Genomic DNA, 16,932 nt, shown 5'->3' with positions numbered 1-16,932 from the left:
GAAAAAGGAAGTACAGAGCCTGGCAAAAACAAATAAAACAAGACAAAACAAATTGTCACCAGTGAAACAGGCTCTGTGTGAGTGAGGACCATTCCAAAGAGGCTAAGGGATCATCGTGCAACTGCTAAATTGTTCAGTACCAGGGTAGATCTAGATATTTGCATTTCCTTTTAAAACTTTTCTTATTACGTTTTGTGTGTGTGTTTATGTGCTACAACACACATGGAGGTCATCTGTGAGAATCTTCTCCTTCTGCCATGTGTGTCCTGGTGGTCATACTCAGGTAGGCAGGGCTGCTAGCAAGCGCTTGCACTCGCTGAGCCCTTCCCCTTACCTCCTGTTGTGTGGCCCAAGCTGGCCTGCAACTCCACATCCTGCAGCCCTGAAGTTATAGGTATGAGCCCTGGGATTATAGGCATGTGCCGCGCTCGTGCAGAGGGTTTGAGTTGTGTTCTTAACTCCTACATGGTGGCTTACAGCCACCTGTGACTCCAGTTCCAGGAAAAATGAAATCTTTTTCTGGTACCTACGGGTGGGCACTAGGCATTTTCATGACGCAGAAACACTCAATTAGATAAAACAGTATACATACTACAGAATATGAAAAATGAATATAAGATGCACACACAGTGAAAAATCCAGCATGGAGTACAACACAGATGTGAAGACAGACTGTTCCTGCCAGTAGATACAAGCAGCATGTGGCAGAGAGAGCAGCAGCTTGCCTAGGTACCTCATTTTACCCAGAAATCCTTTGTAAAGATCCATGACTCCATCCCCACCCCAGCCCACCTGGAACCATTTAACAGAATTGTATAATCTGCAGAGCCCATTTTCCTTACTGTCACCCTTCGCCACTGAGATTTCTGGTCAATACCAGGAAGTATTGCAAGTATCAGGTTCTTAATTGCTGGCTTCATTTTTATTGCTTGGAACTTGTTTCTTGTAATACAAAGTCCCCAGAGTAGACCTTAGTTCCACAGGTTTGTTAGACTCTAGCCTTTGTTGTTTCTAATGCTTAAAGCGCCATGGAATTTATTAACTCCAAGGGCCTGGGATGAAACCTTGGCAGCTAGCCAGGGCTCCTTTCTTCCAGTGTTATGTTTAGAGCATTCGAGCCAGAGTTTAATTAATTTTTTTTGATTAAGGGGAATCACTCCAGATGATATTTAGGTAGACCATAAACTAAGAAATGCTGACTTTTGAAACGTGTCCCATTTGAGTTTAGAAAGTTCAAGGGATTAATGCTAAGGGGTGGAAATGGCCAGCTTCCAATGCTAACCTGTTCCCAAATGGTCATTGGCTCCAAAGCCATCCTCACAAGAAGGCTGCTGCTTGGGCCTTTGGAATTTCAGAATTACTGAGATCGGATAGAATTGCTCTCTTGCACCCAGTCGAGGCCCTGTTTGACAATGACCTTGCTTTATATGCTGCTGGGAATGGAAGCTTATCAGTGTGACCCCAGCATGCCTAGCACCTCAGCAAAGCGCCATTAGATGCTCAGAATCAGTTTAGGAGAAAAGTGAAAGCAGCTAGCGGGCTGCCAGAGGAAAAGGTAAGGCCATCCTTAGCGAGCTGATAAAGGTTCACCTGCATTTCTGTTACACCTGTTGTTTGCTTTCTCAAAGTCCACAAGTATGTTGCCTTCGCACACTTGCCAAATCAAATCATAGACATAGGAAACCACGTCTTGAATCACTTCAGCGGAACGAGGTCATTTGGGATCATGTCTATCTACTTCGCTGGGTCACCTTGAGGTAAGTACTGTTCCTTGTGGTATTTGGCAGTGATGCCCACCTGTGGGAGAGGATGAAAAACTCAAGTGTTCAGCATAGTGTACTTTGATCATTGCTTCCCAGATGATCATTCCTGTTTGTGAATCTGTTATTTAAAGCAGAGGAGGGCTCCGCAAGTAAGGTCACTTGTTACCAAGCTTGATGACCCAAGTTCAAAACCTGCGGTCCACACTATGGAAGCGGGGGCTGACTCCTGCAAACCGTTTGCTGACTTCTACTGTGTGCCATGCCTGTGTGTGCTCATGCGTGTACACACACACACACACACACACACACACACACACACACACTGAAAACAAAGCAGAGGACGAGGAAGGTACTATCCGTCAGATGGGGCTGATCAGCTGTGGTTGTAGCTATAAACAGAGAAAAACGGACTGAGACCATGGCAAAGTGTGAACTAGACTTCCATTAAAAAATAAACTTGCTTCCCGGATCCCTGAATTTGCAAAGTCACTTCTATGCTACATGGTCTGTCTGGCTCACAAAGTGTACAGGCAGAAGGAAAGTCAGATCTGGGCACTGCTGCTGTGTGTCATTCTGAAGCTTGTCCTCCTTAACCTACCTCACAAACAAGGCAAGTGCCACCTGGGCTGGGCTTGGAGTTCAGTGGCAGAATGCTTGCCTGGCATGTCCAAGGCCCTTGGTTTGATCCTAGCACCTCCATTAAAAAAGAAGTCACTCGTGATTATAAGGATTGAGAAGGAAAGAACAGAAAAGGGAGGGCAGTGTGTTAGTGTAAGAGACCTTGATCAGCTAGAGAAATGTTCTCTGTGATGTTTTCTGAGATGGTTTGATTTTGGTTTACTTCAGCCCTGTGATTTAAATTCATACTTTTCTCTCTGATTACAGGTCCGGGATCTCGGTTCTACCTTCTTCAACTCCACATTTAAAGATTAGGATGATATTCAAGGGAACAATTTAGGGTCAGGCAGAGAGGACTCACCGTACAGTAGTGTTTCCCTAGCTTAGCATTTCACACAGTATGGTCTGGCGATCTGAGGACTTCAGTGTCACTGGGAGTCAATGAGTCTGCACTATTTTTACAGCACCATTAACATATCATTTGCTTTAAAAAAAATTCCCTAGTGTCTCATGACTGCATTGTAGAATTTCCCAGAGACTTCATGGGGTGTAGCCCAATGACCATAGCTGTTTTGAATCTTCTGTCATTTCTAGGAAACAGAACATTAAAAGAGAATTCCCTATGAGAAAAGCAAGGTTCCATAGTAACTGTGCTTTTGTCTCTGAAGAATGTGACCTACCCTTCTCTAGCTCCTGAGGACAGCCTACAAGAACTGAGCTTAAATTACACGAACAGCTTAAATGACCTTGCAAGGAACTGTCATGGGATGTCACAGTTTCTACATATCCTTTGTATCACAATTTGGTGTGTGGATGAATCTTGTAGCTGGAGTCAGTGTAATGCCAGACTTCCACATATATTAGATACATGTCAAGCCAGATTCCTCAACATGGAAGCTTTCACTCAAGGCAACAAAGGTCTGGGTCACTGTGTGTCCTTATGTCTTCCCTTTAGGGCTGGGTCATAAAGCCAGTGAGAAGAGTCAGGGTGTTGCTGTCCGAAGCACCCACCTCACTCTTCCCTGGTGACATTTGACATCTCAGTGCTATTAACTGTGATTATTCCGTGTCTTCTGGTTTGCTTCCCAGCCAGCAATTCCAGGTACCACCTATGTGCTCAGCATTGTGCTGAGTGCTTGATGTCCACGAGCTAGTTTAACCTGGAGCACAGCGGTGAGAGGAACTAGTTGTTTTGGCTCATTACTCTCAGTGGGTGTGTGGGAAACCAGGACTCTATGATCTGCAGCGTGCCCTCGGGGCAACCTTGGAGAGAGAGAGAATCAGGACACTCACTGATTTTGCTTGCTTATTTGTTTTTATTACCACTATGCTATTGACTCTGTGACTATGGTGTATCTGGTGTGAGGAAGCATGGATGAATTCTGGGAGATTGCTAGTCAAGCAAAGCCCCACAAGGAGAAACAGCCAAGTGGGAGGTGTTAGAATGGATTCCTGGTTGAGAATATGGGCTTTGGAGTCAGGCATCTAAGGTTCAAGTCTGGCCCCACCACTTGTTAGATCTGTGAGTCTGACCGAGTTAACCATCCCATTTAAACTTTGAAGATTAAGTGGAAGTATGTCCGGAAGCCATAGAATTGAGACCAGGGCTGTTAAAGTCGTCGTATAGAGTGATTTATATGTAGATCTCTGACTTGCCTTGAATCCAGTCCCAACTCAGAATGACTGCTTTGCCACAGCTCAGTACTTTCCACAAGTTAATGAAACAATCAAGGTTAAGACCATGGTGTTTTTGGAGACACGTTTTGATCACACGTTCGAACCCCCTGCAGAATGTACCACTTTTTTTCCAAATGCTTAGGTAACTCTCAAGAAAGACATGAATTTGTTTGAGAGGCCAAGTAGAGGAAGGGTGAGTATATGGGAAACGGTCATCTTGCTGGAAATAATGGCAACCACAGGGTCCATTACCGGCTCGTTTGTGCCAGAGTCAAGTGCATGAAAAGAATGAAGTTGATTGAGGGGCTTGAGATCCACTCAGTGAGAGTTTTAAAAAAACATAGTGAGGGCAGCTCAGATAAGATTAAGTCCCCAGTCTTGGTGAAACAAGGCAGATGTTTCTTACTCTCTTACCGCCACTGCTGGACTCAAAATGGAGCATTGTTCCTTAAAAAATGGTTTGGGGGTCACTTCTGGCTCCCCCTTTGTTTCTGTTTGGAGGTAGTGGTAGAAACCTCCTATCTTAGCAATCACAGTCACCAATCTTACTGGCAAGGCCTTTGCTTTTGCTTCAGCACATATTAGGGAAGCCAAAGACAGGAATATAGTGGTTACTGTTAGTGGGCCCAACAATTGTACCTCCTACTGTGGCTATGTTTGTCTGTATGATGGCCTCTGAAAGAGCTTTTATGTGGAATGTTCCCCCTCTAGTGGCCAAATTGCATTAGTAGTTATTTATTTTATTGTTTTCTTACTGTTTTTGAATAAATGGTTTGTAAAGTTGGAGAATCTTTTATTTAGGACTGCTGTGGATTTAGGGGAGCTAAGAGGAAGGAGCTAACCCAGATTGGGTACAACTTCCCTTTAGTCAATGTTCAGGTGTTTGGTTTTTTTAGATTTATTTATTTTTAGTGTTTTATGTATGAGTGTTTTGCCTGCATGTATGTGTCTGTGCACTACATGTGTGTCTGGTAACCACTGAGATAAGAAGAGGGTGTCAGATCTCTTGGAAGTGGAGTTACAAGATGGTTGTGAGCTTTTATGTGGGTGCTAGGAACCAGACCTGAGTCCACTTCAAGAGCAACCCGTGAGAATTCTTATCTGCTGAGCTATATCTCCATCCCCAATTGCTAGCTTTGTAGAGAACAGACAGGAAGAGTAGTTTGGGGTGATGCATCATCTTTTCAATTGGATTATTTTTGGAAGCTTCTATTACTTTTATTAAGAATTATCATATTTCATTCCTCATTAAGGAAACTTCTCTCTGCAATGGATGGATACCATTACAGAAAAACCGTAACCAATCAAAATGCAGAGTTGTGGAGCCCAGTTCTAATGGTTAAATCTACAAGACACCCCCATACCTATGAATCAGAGAGCATCACTGAAGAGGGATGAGAAGGATCATAGGAGCTGGAGAATCGGGGAGTTGCTGGGAGACTATGTCTCCCAGTAATGTCAGAAGCTACACCCATGAAGTCTCAACATTGTGGCTACCTAATATGAGCTGAACGAGGACAACAGTAGCCGTGACCACGTGGATAGGGGAAAGCCCAGGAAGCATCAACTCTGCACAAAGAACTACAGGATAAGGAATGCTGAGAGTAGCAGAAATAGTCTTGCCCAGAGAAGAACATGCCAACTGGTTATCCAATACCAAATGGTCAACACTGAAAGCATACATACGAGTAACATTATACAGACTAGCAGACTATCTTTAGGGAGGTATACATCCATACATGTAACAACAATTAATGAAAAACTAGACCATGAGCAAGGAGTGGTATATGGGAGGCTTCAGAGGGGAAGGAAGAAATGAAGTGATTATATTATAATCTCAAAAAGAAATAAAGAATTATTAATAGCTGCTTATCAAGTTTCTCCAGATAAATCTGTATTTTAAAAGTGTATTACATATAATAAATACAAAGAATAAAACTATCAACTCAGACAACTAAGTAAAGACTGACGTAGGAAGATTGTTGGTTTGACTCCATCCTTGGCTACATAAGTTCAAAGATATCCTTGGCTGTACAAAGAGACTGTTTCAAAAACTAAACAACTTAAAATTCTCTCTCTGTACTTATTCTGTGAGTTCTGATTTTTCAAAACCTTGCCAGTCACTGTCAACCGTCGATCTTTTCAGATTTTTCCTGTGCATTTGTAAATAATACTATATATGTATATTAACATTGCAGAATAAGCTGATAACTGTAAGTATATATGTACTCACACATAGAAATTATATATCATGCATAAAACATTGCTTTTTATAAAACAAGATGAACTCATTGATAGAAACCTGCTTAGCATTTGTGACCCTGCTAGAGTTTGATACCTAGCACCAAAAGAAAAAAATATAGCTATAAACACTATATCTTATATACTTTGTGAAGGTACTGTATATTACTGTGGTTGTAGCTCACTTTTTAATTTTTGAAGTGCATCTTTTAAAATATTTTTGGAGACAGATTTTTTTCTCTGTGTACCTGCCCTGGCTTTCCTAGAACTTATTCGAACTCACAGAGATCCATCTGCCTCTGCCTCTTCAGTACTGAGACTAAAGGTGTGTGATCATATGCCCGACTCAATATATTTTATTTTTTAATTATGTATATGTGAGTGCATGTGACCCCAGAGGCCAGGAAAGGGTGTAGCATCCCCAGGAACTAGAGTAACAGGTGGTTCTTCGTTACTATGTGGTTGCTGGTAACTGATTTTGAGTCCTCTGCACATCTTAAACTGTCAAGCCTTCTCCCCAACCCCTAGAACCTAGATTATTGTTGTTGCTTTAAATTGTATGTGTGTCTGTGTGTCTGTGTGTCTGTCTGTCTGTCTGTCTGTCTGTCTGTCTGTCTCTCTCTCTCTCTCTCTCTCTGTGTCTGTGTGTGTGTCTGTGTCTGTGCATGTGTCTGTGCATGTGATTGCAGGTATCTGAAGAGGCCAGAATATGGTGTTAGATCCCTTGGAGCTGGAGTTACAAGTAGTTTGCTTCACCCGACCTGGGTGCTAGGAAGTGAACTTGGGTCCTCTGCAATAGCGGTATATGCTCTTAATCTCTGAGTGATCTCCACAGCCCAGGTATTGCTCCTTTTAAAAGAATTGATTTAATTTGAACATGAACCGCAAGTATCTGGGTTATTTTTCTTTCTTTCTTTTTTTTTTTTACGAGACAGGATTTCTCTGTATTGTTTTGGAGGCTATCGATCCAGCCCGGCCTCGAACTCACAGAGATCCGCCTGCCTCTGCCTCCCGAGTGCTGAGATTAAAGGCGTGTGCCACCACCGCCCGGCTCTGGGTTATTTTTCATCCTCACTGATGAAGATGAAAAATGTAACAGCAAACTAGTTTTCACTTACTTATCTTTGCCAATTTATGGTGATAATTTTGGTAGGATAGTTCCTAGAATCTAAATGTTATATCAAAACACAAAATTATTTTAACAGTGATGGACATTGCCAGTCCTCTGCAGCAGTTTACAGCCCAGTAAGGGGTGTACCCATATTATACACCCTAACACAGGGAATCTGCAAGACTTCAAGAGTTCTTTATCCCACATTGAATTTGAAAAGAGCCAGCAGAGCTTGGCCCAGGGGAAATTTTGCAGGGTTCAAGGATAGCTGCCATGGTGGTGGGCAGTTGTGGTGAGTGAATCAAGCCCAATTCTTCATGTGGTCCAGTGCTGCAGTCCTCCCTACTTTCTGTGGCTGAAACACTACCCTGGGGTATGTAGCTTGGTTCACTCTTGGTTCCAAATGACTCCAGTATGCAAAAGTGATTCACAGTTAATCAATTCTGTCCTGAGGAACAGATTCTTTCCACACTTCTCTCTGCCCACAATTGACAGTGACCTCTAACTGCCTGCAGTTTCCTTGCTGTTTTTCTCTCTGTGGTTTGGTGAGCTGAGTCCCTTGCTGAGCTAATAATTCTGACCTTTCCTACATATGGCTCATTCAGGCTGGCTCTGACCCCATGTGCCTCTGAGAGTTAATAACCTTGGTCTAAATGCCAGAGAGGTCTGGCATGCTACCTAGTCTCATCATATCCCAACACCCCATCTCTTGATTCCATTTTATGATCCCCAGAGTTGGTCATTGGACCAGGCTCAACTTGTTGTACTAGAAGTATTTGTCAGGAGACTGTTCAAAATACATTTTCCTGAGTGTTCTCTCTAGAGGACTTAGATTGTTGGATCAAACCAAGGCTTGGGATTATAAACCTTAAACCTCTGTTCTTACCTTCTGAGTTGTGGGCTTCTTGACTCTTGGGAGATTAAGTTGTAGCGTGTGGGAAAAGTAGATTTGAACTGTATTAGACTTTCTCTCCTGCAGAGAAATGGAAAGGAGAGCTGTCAGGAAAATTCTGTCTAGAGACATTAGATTAAGTGAGTCATTCCTGGGTCATCTTGGTTACCTTGTCATTGGGGACTGCCTTAGTCTTGTCTCCCTTTGATTATCAAAATAATACCAAATAAAACACAAAACCAGTTGGGAAATGTCATCACCCTTGGCACACAGGTATATTGTAGACCACCCTGTAAGTAAATGCAAAAGCAATGCCAACCATAGAAAACCTGATGTATGTGGGTCCTTTTAAAAAAGATGTTATGAGTGTGTGTGTGTGTGTGTGTGTGTGTGTGTGTGTGTGTGTGTGTGTGTGTATGTGTGCTAGGAACTAATCAGGGTATGTTGTCTTCCTTCCAATGTCTGAAACCAAGGCTTTCTATAATACTTCAAGCACAAGTAACTACAAAAAGTTCTAGGATAGATCGAAATTCTTCTATGGTGGCTCTTACATAATAGCTGCTTACTAAGTATCACTAAATGACCTGAGCTTTTGACATTTGTTGTGATTGATGACATAAAGTGGGCCTCTAAGCAGCTTCTTGATGCTATATAGCATTTAGGTTACCCTTTGCATGTGCTTTCGTTGTTGGAAACTGGAGTTGTCCACGATGAACATGGTGCCCTAGAACTTTCCAGTCTCTGGACCTCTGCAAGACTCTTACAACTCTACTCAGGTTGGCACTGTGAGCAGAGGTAAATTGTTACTGTTCTGTGTGGCCCCAGAGCAGCATTCTTCATGAACCGAAACTGGGGCTGGAGTATTTAAAATGACTTTCTTCTCAGATTAAAAAGAAAAGAAAAAGGTAAAGGTAGGATATATCCTGGCAAACCCAAGATTCACACCTGAGATTCTTGTGTCTCCACCTCCCCAACCCTGAGATTATGCATCTGTCCCATTGCACCTGGCTGTTTTATGCGGGCTCTGGGGATTGAACTGTGGGCCTTATGCTTACAAGGCATCTCCCAGATCAGCTGTCTCCCTAGCTCCTAGACTGAAAAACTGAAAAATATTTTTACTCTGATATTGTAGTGTTACGTTGTGAAAAGAACACATCTTTGTTTGGAAAATTATTTCATAAAAGGAAAGCAGTATGCATATATACATAGGTATTTATATACAAATTTATAGCAGAAATGGAAAAAGATACCCAAATCTTATAAATAAAGCCTAGGGGTCAAAGTCCCCTTTAAAACACCAGAACTCCTTTAATCATGCGGAGGATCATTATTCCAGGCACCTCTGCTTCCTGTGAGGAGGTGCGCTTGCCTCAAGTCCCTGTTAGATACTGCCTTTCTTTAGGTCTCCTCTCCTGTGTTTCTCCTTTTTAATGTTGTTAAAATGGCCAGGACTTGTGTTTGAGGAGAGCAAATTTGGCAAGATGTGCTTTCTGGCAACAATGCCAGCCTATGTGATGTTCTTTGTCACTTTTTTTCTTTTGGGGTAGAGCCAGTGCAGAACAAGATGTACTCTTATTAAACTTTAAATTGTTTTTGAAGGTCAAATATCTAGAGGCATTCTCTGGATCTGAAAGCTACAGTGCATAGATCTTACCCTAGGAGCCCAGTGCCGGGGTGAAAAATCAATGTGAGAAGAAAAGTCAAGCAAGTGAAGATTGTATGTGTGTGTGGGGGGGGCAGTGTGCACACATGTGTGTAGGCACATCGGCAGGCTTGAGGTTAAATCTGGGTGGCTTCTTCCACTGCCATCCTCCTTGTTCTTTGAGAGTCTCTCACTGGACCTGGAGCTCACTGATTGACTAGCCAGTGACCACCAGAGATGCTTTTGTTTCTGCCTCTCTGGCACTAGGATTTGTGGTACCATGACTGCCTTCTTGGTAGGTTCTGGGAATCTGAACTCAGGGATTCCTGCTTGTATGGCATATACTGTTACCCTTGGAGCCCTCTTGCCAGCATTATAATTAAGGTGTTTTGTTTGTTTGTTTGTTTTTGTTTTTGCATTTAACACTTGAATTGTGTGAATAAAAAACAAAAAATGTACAAACTCTGTATCGAGGGTCTTGTGTTCTACCAATGATTTTTCTTCCAGTGTTTGGAATAGACATTTCAATGCAACTTGTTGTGTTAGTAAATATTGTAGCACCATTCCTCAGAGTGCATGATCCCTCATCCCTGCCATCTTGTTCATCTCCTGGTTCTATTTGTATGCTTACTAATTCATGCAGCTACTTAAGAACTTTCTTGGTCTGCCTTAAACAATCTTGTTCCTGGTCTTCTCGAATCTTCTCTGAACTCTCTTCTGCTGGTCACTTATTTATGCAGGTGCCAAATTTGCATACACTGTTCCTGTACTATAATATAGGTACTCAAAAACTATATGAAACATATGTATATGGCCCCATTATTCACAATGTCAGTGGCTTTTCTTTTAGGGGAAACTAAGTGTTTTGAAGATAAAGAATGTTATTGGTTTTGACTTCTCTAGGATATGGTAGATTAGGGGCTCAAATCCATTTGTTGAATAAATTATGAGCTCAGCGGCTCAACTTCATGAATTTTGTATGTATGAGAATAATAAAAAACATTTGTGAACTAATTGGCTGACTGAATAAGTAACAGAATGATGAGGGAAGTCCTTTTGTGTATATGCTTGTCTTGTTGGATGATAAATAAAGCACTGTTGGCCAATAGGGAATCAAAATAGGTAGAACTAGGAGTTGAGGAGGATTCTGGGAAATGTAGTTAAGAGTGGAGGGTAACCATGTTATCCCAGGAAGACAGGACACATGAGGTTGGTATCCTCAATAAGATAAGACCTTATATATATATATTAGTGTTATGGGTTAATACTTAAGACAGAACTAGCCTATGGACATTGGCTGACAGCATTGTAACAAATAGAGTCTCCATGTGTTCTTTTGGGGGCTAAAGTGGCAACGGGACCCAGGCAGGAATCCCATAACAACAGAAGTTTAAAATTTTTATTTTTATTACATTAAAAAGAGTGATTAAAAATTAATTGACTTATCTTCAAGGTATTAGGAGAAAGGTCTACAAGATGACCATCAATACTCAATTTGTTCTGTTTTGAGAACAATTTTAGCAAAGCAAATTGGGATAGAATGGAGGTCTGGTATCTGTTAAAAATTTACATCTTTGAACTGTGTTTGAAAGTCAAGGGTCTCTATTGTTAGACTTAGGGAGCAGTTGAGTTGGTTGCTGGAGAGGAAATGGGTATCATGCTATTTGCAGGAGTTGGGAAAATAAGGAATGCACACTGGCAAGCAAACAATTCTTACAAAACCAAAAACTCATATAGAAGGGATTCAGTTATGCTTGCTCAACACCATAAGCAAGGTAGTTTGGGGAGGAAAGGATTTGTTTGGTTTATATGTCTCAGATTATAGTCTACTGAGGGAAGCTGTAGTAGGTATACTTTTTGCTTCTCATAGCTTGCTCTGTTTGCTTTCTTATATACCCTGGCATTGCCTGCAGTGGACTAGACCCTCACACATCAATCATCAGTCAAGAAAATGGCCCAGACTTGACTAAAGACAATCTAGATTGATTGGTATTTTGCTTTCCCCCAATGTTAGTTTACTCTGTTTAAAAGATTTGAAGTAATGCCCTCTTAGGAAGAGACAGAACCGGTGGAATGATGGAGGGAGGTGTGGGGGTGGGGTCTCAGAGGAGGGCACAGTGGGAAGTCATTGGGTGTGGAGTTATAATGACTGATGTCAATGCTTGGTAATTGGTTGTCTTTGTCAATTTTGCATATTGAATATACATGTACCAGAGGATTATCAAGTTAGCTAAGTAGGACATAGCAAAGGAGATTATAGGGTAGATCAGGTCATTTGTATTTCCCTCATTCAACTATGGTGATATGTCACAGGGCTGGATATGTGCCTGATAAAAACGTTGACAAGGTAACAGCAGGCTGATGAAAGTAATGTATAATTTGGAGGCAGCAAACAGAGACAAGACAGTGGAAGAAATGGAAGCAAAGGGAGAGGGAAATTCCACATGGAGGGATGCTCTCTCGGCCTGGACACATGGGGGAGGGCCTAGGCCCTGCCCTGGATGAAATGACAGACTCTGGAGATTCTCCATGGAGGGCCTCACCTCCCTGGGGAACAGTGTGGGGACTGGGTGGGGGGCTGGGAGAGTTGGTAGAGGGGCAAGGGAGGAGGGAAGGGAGAGGGTGCTGGGATTGACATGTGAAGTAAGCTTTTCCTAATTTAAATAAAAAAATTATAAAAAGAGAGAGAAGGAAGGAGGAAGTGGGGAGAGAAATAGTGTCATGGAATATATTGCTGTTACTTTCAGTTGTCTAGTAGCATTATTAAAAGTAAGTATAAGGGACAGAGAGCAAAAAATTACAGCAGTATCTAAAGAGATCACCAGAATGAAGAAAATAATGAGTATTCTGCAACAAAGGCAGGGGTGAGTATGGTTTAAAGTAAAAACTACACACACACACACACACACACACACACACACACACACACACACACACATTGCCCTTTGATGAGGAAATCTAAAAATCTGCTCCTTAAAGCTCCCAATAGCAGGGAATACTGTCATCAAGGCTAAACTGATAGAAATTACTGTTTGAAGACCTGCTGGTTATGTTTAGGAATTCGACCAACATCTTTAAATTGATGATAAACCATTGGATGTTGAAGGCAGAAGTGTTCTTGTAGGAAGAGATGGGAGGAATGCACAGCTGGAGGCCAAGGGGCTGATGCCAGAAAGAAGCATGGGGTAAGGTGGTAAGGAGGGTAACATCTCCATAAATTGCTTTGAGTACCGTAATATCCTTGCCAGGGAAGTTAATCCCTTGTCTCCTTTATAAGCATCAAGGCCAGGACAGCTTGTGGGAGAACTGTGCATAAAAAGCATCCTCAAAGCCAGATGAGTGAAACCATATACAAAGCTGAGTTGTAAAGTGAAAGTTGGCAAAACCACCGAATATTTCTAAATTCCATTATCTTTTCTCATGCCTTGGCATTCACTGAGCTGGTGATAATTGGATGGGTAATAAAATAATGGCCTATATGGGTTCATAAATTACTATGTAGTTTCTGTAAAATTTGCTTTTCTCATCATTCAGTAAAACCACAAATTGTGTTATTACAAATAAGATTTTCATGTAGTCATTCTATTAATGCCAAATAAAAGAAACTTTTGAATCATTGTAGTTCTGTGATAGTATTTAAAAATCAGAGCTTAGCCAGGTGGTGGTGGTGCATGCTTTAAATCCCAGAACTTGGGAGGCAGAGGCAGGAGGATCTCTGTAAATTCCAGGCCAGCCTGGTCTCCAGAGCTAGTTCCAGGGAAGACAGGGCTGTTAACACAGAGAAACCCTGTCTCGAAAAACCAAAATAAATAAATAAAATAAAAATAAAAATCTGAGCTTTATTCTGCTGAGTTGAAAACAAACCATGAAATTTATATATCATGCAAAAAAATGGGGTTATTACATACAATAAATTACTATTACAGCAGAAACATTTAAATTGTATAAACTATTAATTTTAGGGGACATTTTCACCATCTCTTAAATACAATACTGACAAGAACTCAATATAAAACTTCTAGAATCACACATAAACCAATATAAAATAATATGAGCTATATGGTGGTGTGAAAAATCAGTTTCCAGGGCATTCATAATAAATACTATGTAGTTTGGAAATGTCTCTTGGTCTCTAAATGGGAACAGGAAGACACAAGATAATTGGTACCACATACACTTTAGGGAAACAATACTCCACTACTGAAGTATCAGTTGTATTCATGCTGAAAGGAAGAATCTAGTAAGTTAATGAACTTGATTCTTTTCTTATCACCCAACGATTTTGCCAGTCATATTCCTACTGTATCCTAGAGCTGTGTCCATCTGTAGTGGTGATAGTGGCCCTGTCCACAGACATCACATAACAATAAGAAGTCATGTCTTGTTCTGCCAACAAAAAGCAAGTGAGGAGATAGCTGAAGAGAGAGCTCAGTGGGTTAGTTGGGGGGTAGCTGGAGAGGGAGCTCAGTGGACTATAAGCATCCATTATTCTTGCAGAAGACCCAGGTTCGAGTTCCAGCACCCACATTATGGCTCACAAACATCTGTAACTCCAGTTCCAGGAGACACAGTGCCCTCTTCTTACCTCTGTGGGTACTAGGTATGCACAGGCTGCACGTGTGTGTGTGCAAACACTCATACACACAAAATGAATAAATCTATGCAAATAAAAACAAAACCCAAGCAAGTAGGGAAGCGTTTTCCCTAGGTCTAAGTATATTATCCCTGACCTGAATGTTCAGCGTTTTAGGTTCCTAAGTTTGGCTGCCATCTTTCTCCTCTCTCCTCCCCTCTTATTCCTTCTTTTTCAGACAGAAAGTTAGGAGAGCTATCATTCATTCAATTCTCCCCTTTAAAAAGCATAACAAGTTGGGTGGTGGTGATGCACACCTTTAACCCTAGCTTCTTTGAAGCAGAGGCAGGAAGTTCTCTGAGTTCGAGGTTAGCCTGGTCTACAAAGTGAGTTTCAGGACAGCCAGGACTACACAGAGAAACTCTGTTTTCCAAAACAAAACAAAACAAAACAAAACCAAAAAACAACCACCCAAACAAGAAAGCATAGCAAATTACACAACAGCCCCCACTAACTCTAGAATATTTTATTATTGTCCCCAAATATGCTAATGTACCAAGTAGCAATCAGCAGCCCTGTATTAGTCAGGATGCTCTAGAGCAGTGGTTCTCAGCCTTCCTAAAGCTGTGACCCTTTAATATAGGTTTTCATGTTGTGGTGACCCCCAACCATAAGAATTATTTTCATTGCTACTTCATAACTGTAATTTTGCTACTGTTATTAATTGTAATGTAAATATCTGTGTTTTCTGATGGTCTTAGGTGACCACTTGAAAAGGCCATTTGACCCCAAAGGGGTTATGACCCAGAGGGTGAGAACCACTGCTCTAGAGGAACAGAGCTTGTAGAATGACCTATCTATCACCTATCATCTATCTATATAAAGGGGATTTATTAGGCTGTCTTATGGGCTGTGGTCCAGCTAGTCTAACAGCTGCTGATTACCAATGGAAGATCCAAAAAACCCAGCAGTTGTTTAGTTCATAAGACTGGGTGTCTAGGTGGCCTTCAATATATGCTGGAAACCTGAAGAAATAGGCTCTAATACTAGTGAAGGAATGAACTTGCCAGCATGAGCAAAAGCAAGCCAGCAAAATGATAGCAAGCTTCCTTCATCCTTGTCTGTCAGAAGGTGTGGCCCAGATTAAAGGTGAATCTTCCTACCTCAAAGATCCATATAAGTGGCTCTTCCCACTTCAAATGATTTAATAAAAAAACATACCTGCAGAGGTGTACCTAGCCATTAGAGTTTTAGCTAAATATAGATGAAGCCAAGTTGACAACCAAAAATATCCCCTTCACAACCTCCTAATACTGCCTCCTGTGTCCAGCCCCTAAGAACCACTAGTCTATGTTATGGCTCTACAGAATTGCCAGTTCTGTATAGTTCACATAAACAGAACTAGACTTTATTGAATAGATGTTCCTGGCGTCTCTTCTTTAGCACAATGTCTTTCCTCAAGGATCAACTAGGTCATGGTGTGTTTCAGTACTTCATTCATATGGTCAAATAATACTCCCTGAATGGACACCACATTTCATACATTTGCTCATTTCCAGCCATTTGTCTAGTGTCCTCCTTTTGCTACTGTGAATAATGGTATGAGCTTTGTACTCAAGTTTCTTTTGGGCATTTGAAGTTTCTTGGGGTTTTACCTAGTACATGTAGTGAGGAACTCCTAAATTGCCTTGCAAAGTACCTGTATACTTTTGTAATCCCACTAATCATATATAATGTTCCATATCTTGGCATCCTTGTCAACCTTTGCCACAGTCACTCTGGTTATAACTGTCATAGTGAATCTGAAGTGGTACTGTGGCTTTGATTTGTACCTCTCTAATTGCTAATGGCCTTAAGAATGCTTTCATTCACTTATTTGCTGTGTGTACACATTCATCAGAGAAACAGACTTTCTAATTGTTTGACTCACTTTTGTAGTAGACGTTTATGGAATCATTTCAGGTTTATGGATAAACTGAGATGAGTTCTGACACCCAGTAGCATCTGCTATCAGCACAGCACAGTGACATTACATCTCATCTCTACCATCCCAGTTAGTTCTGTTTTATGCTTGTGGATCAAGATGTGAGATGAGATGCTGCATTTGTTTCAGTTGGTGGACCAATATTGACAGGTCATTCTTTTTTTAATTGATTTTTCCAGACAGTTTCTCTGTGTAGCCTTGTAGACCAGACTGGCCTTGAACTCATAGAGATTCTCCTGCCTCTGCCTCCTGAGTGCTGGGATTAAAGGGGTGCACCACCACCGTCTGGCAACAAATGTCATTCTTAAGTGAAGTCTGTAGTTGGTGCTGCAGTTTTACCTGTCATCTGCTCCATGACACCATGTTGCATGTAGATGTTATCTCTCTTTTGGCTCCTCTTGGCTGTGGCTGTTTCTGACTTACATAATTTT

Source organism: Mesocricetus auratus, unplaced genomic scaffold (assembly GCF_017639785.1).
Source record: "Mesocricetus auratus isolate SY011 unplaced genomic scaffold, BCM_Maur_2.0 Super-Scaffold_100676, whole genome shotgun sequence".
Taxonomy (NCBI): domain Eukaryota; kingdom Metazoa; phylum Chordata; class Mammalia; order Rodentia; family Cricetidae; genus Mesocricetus; species Mesocricetus auratus.
Note: the sequence above shows the minus strand (reverse complement) of the source record.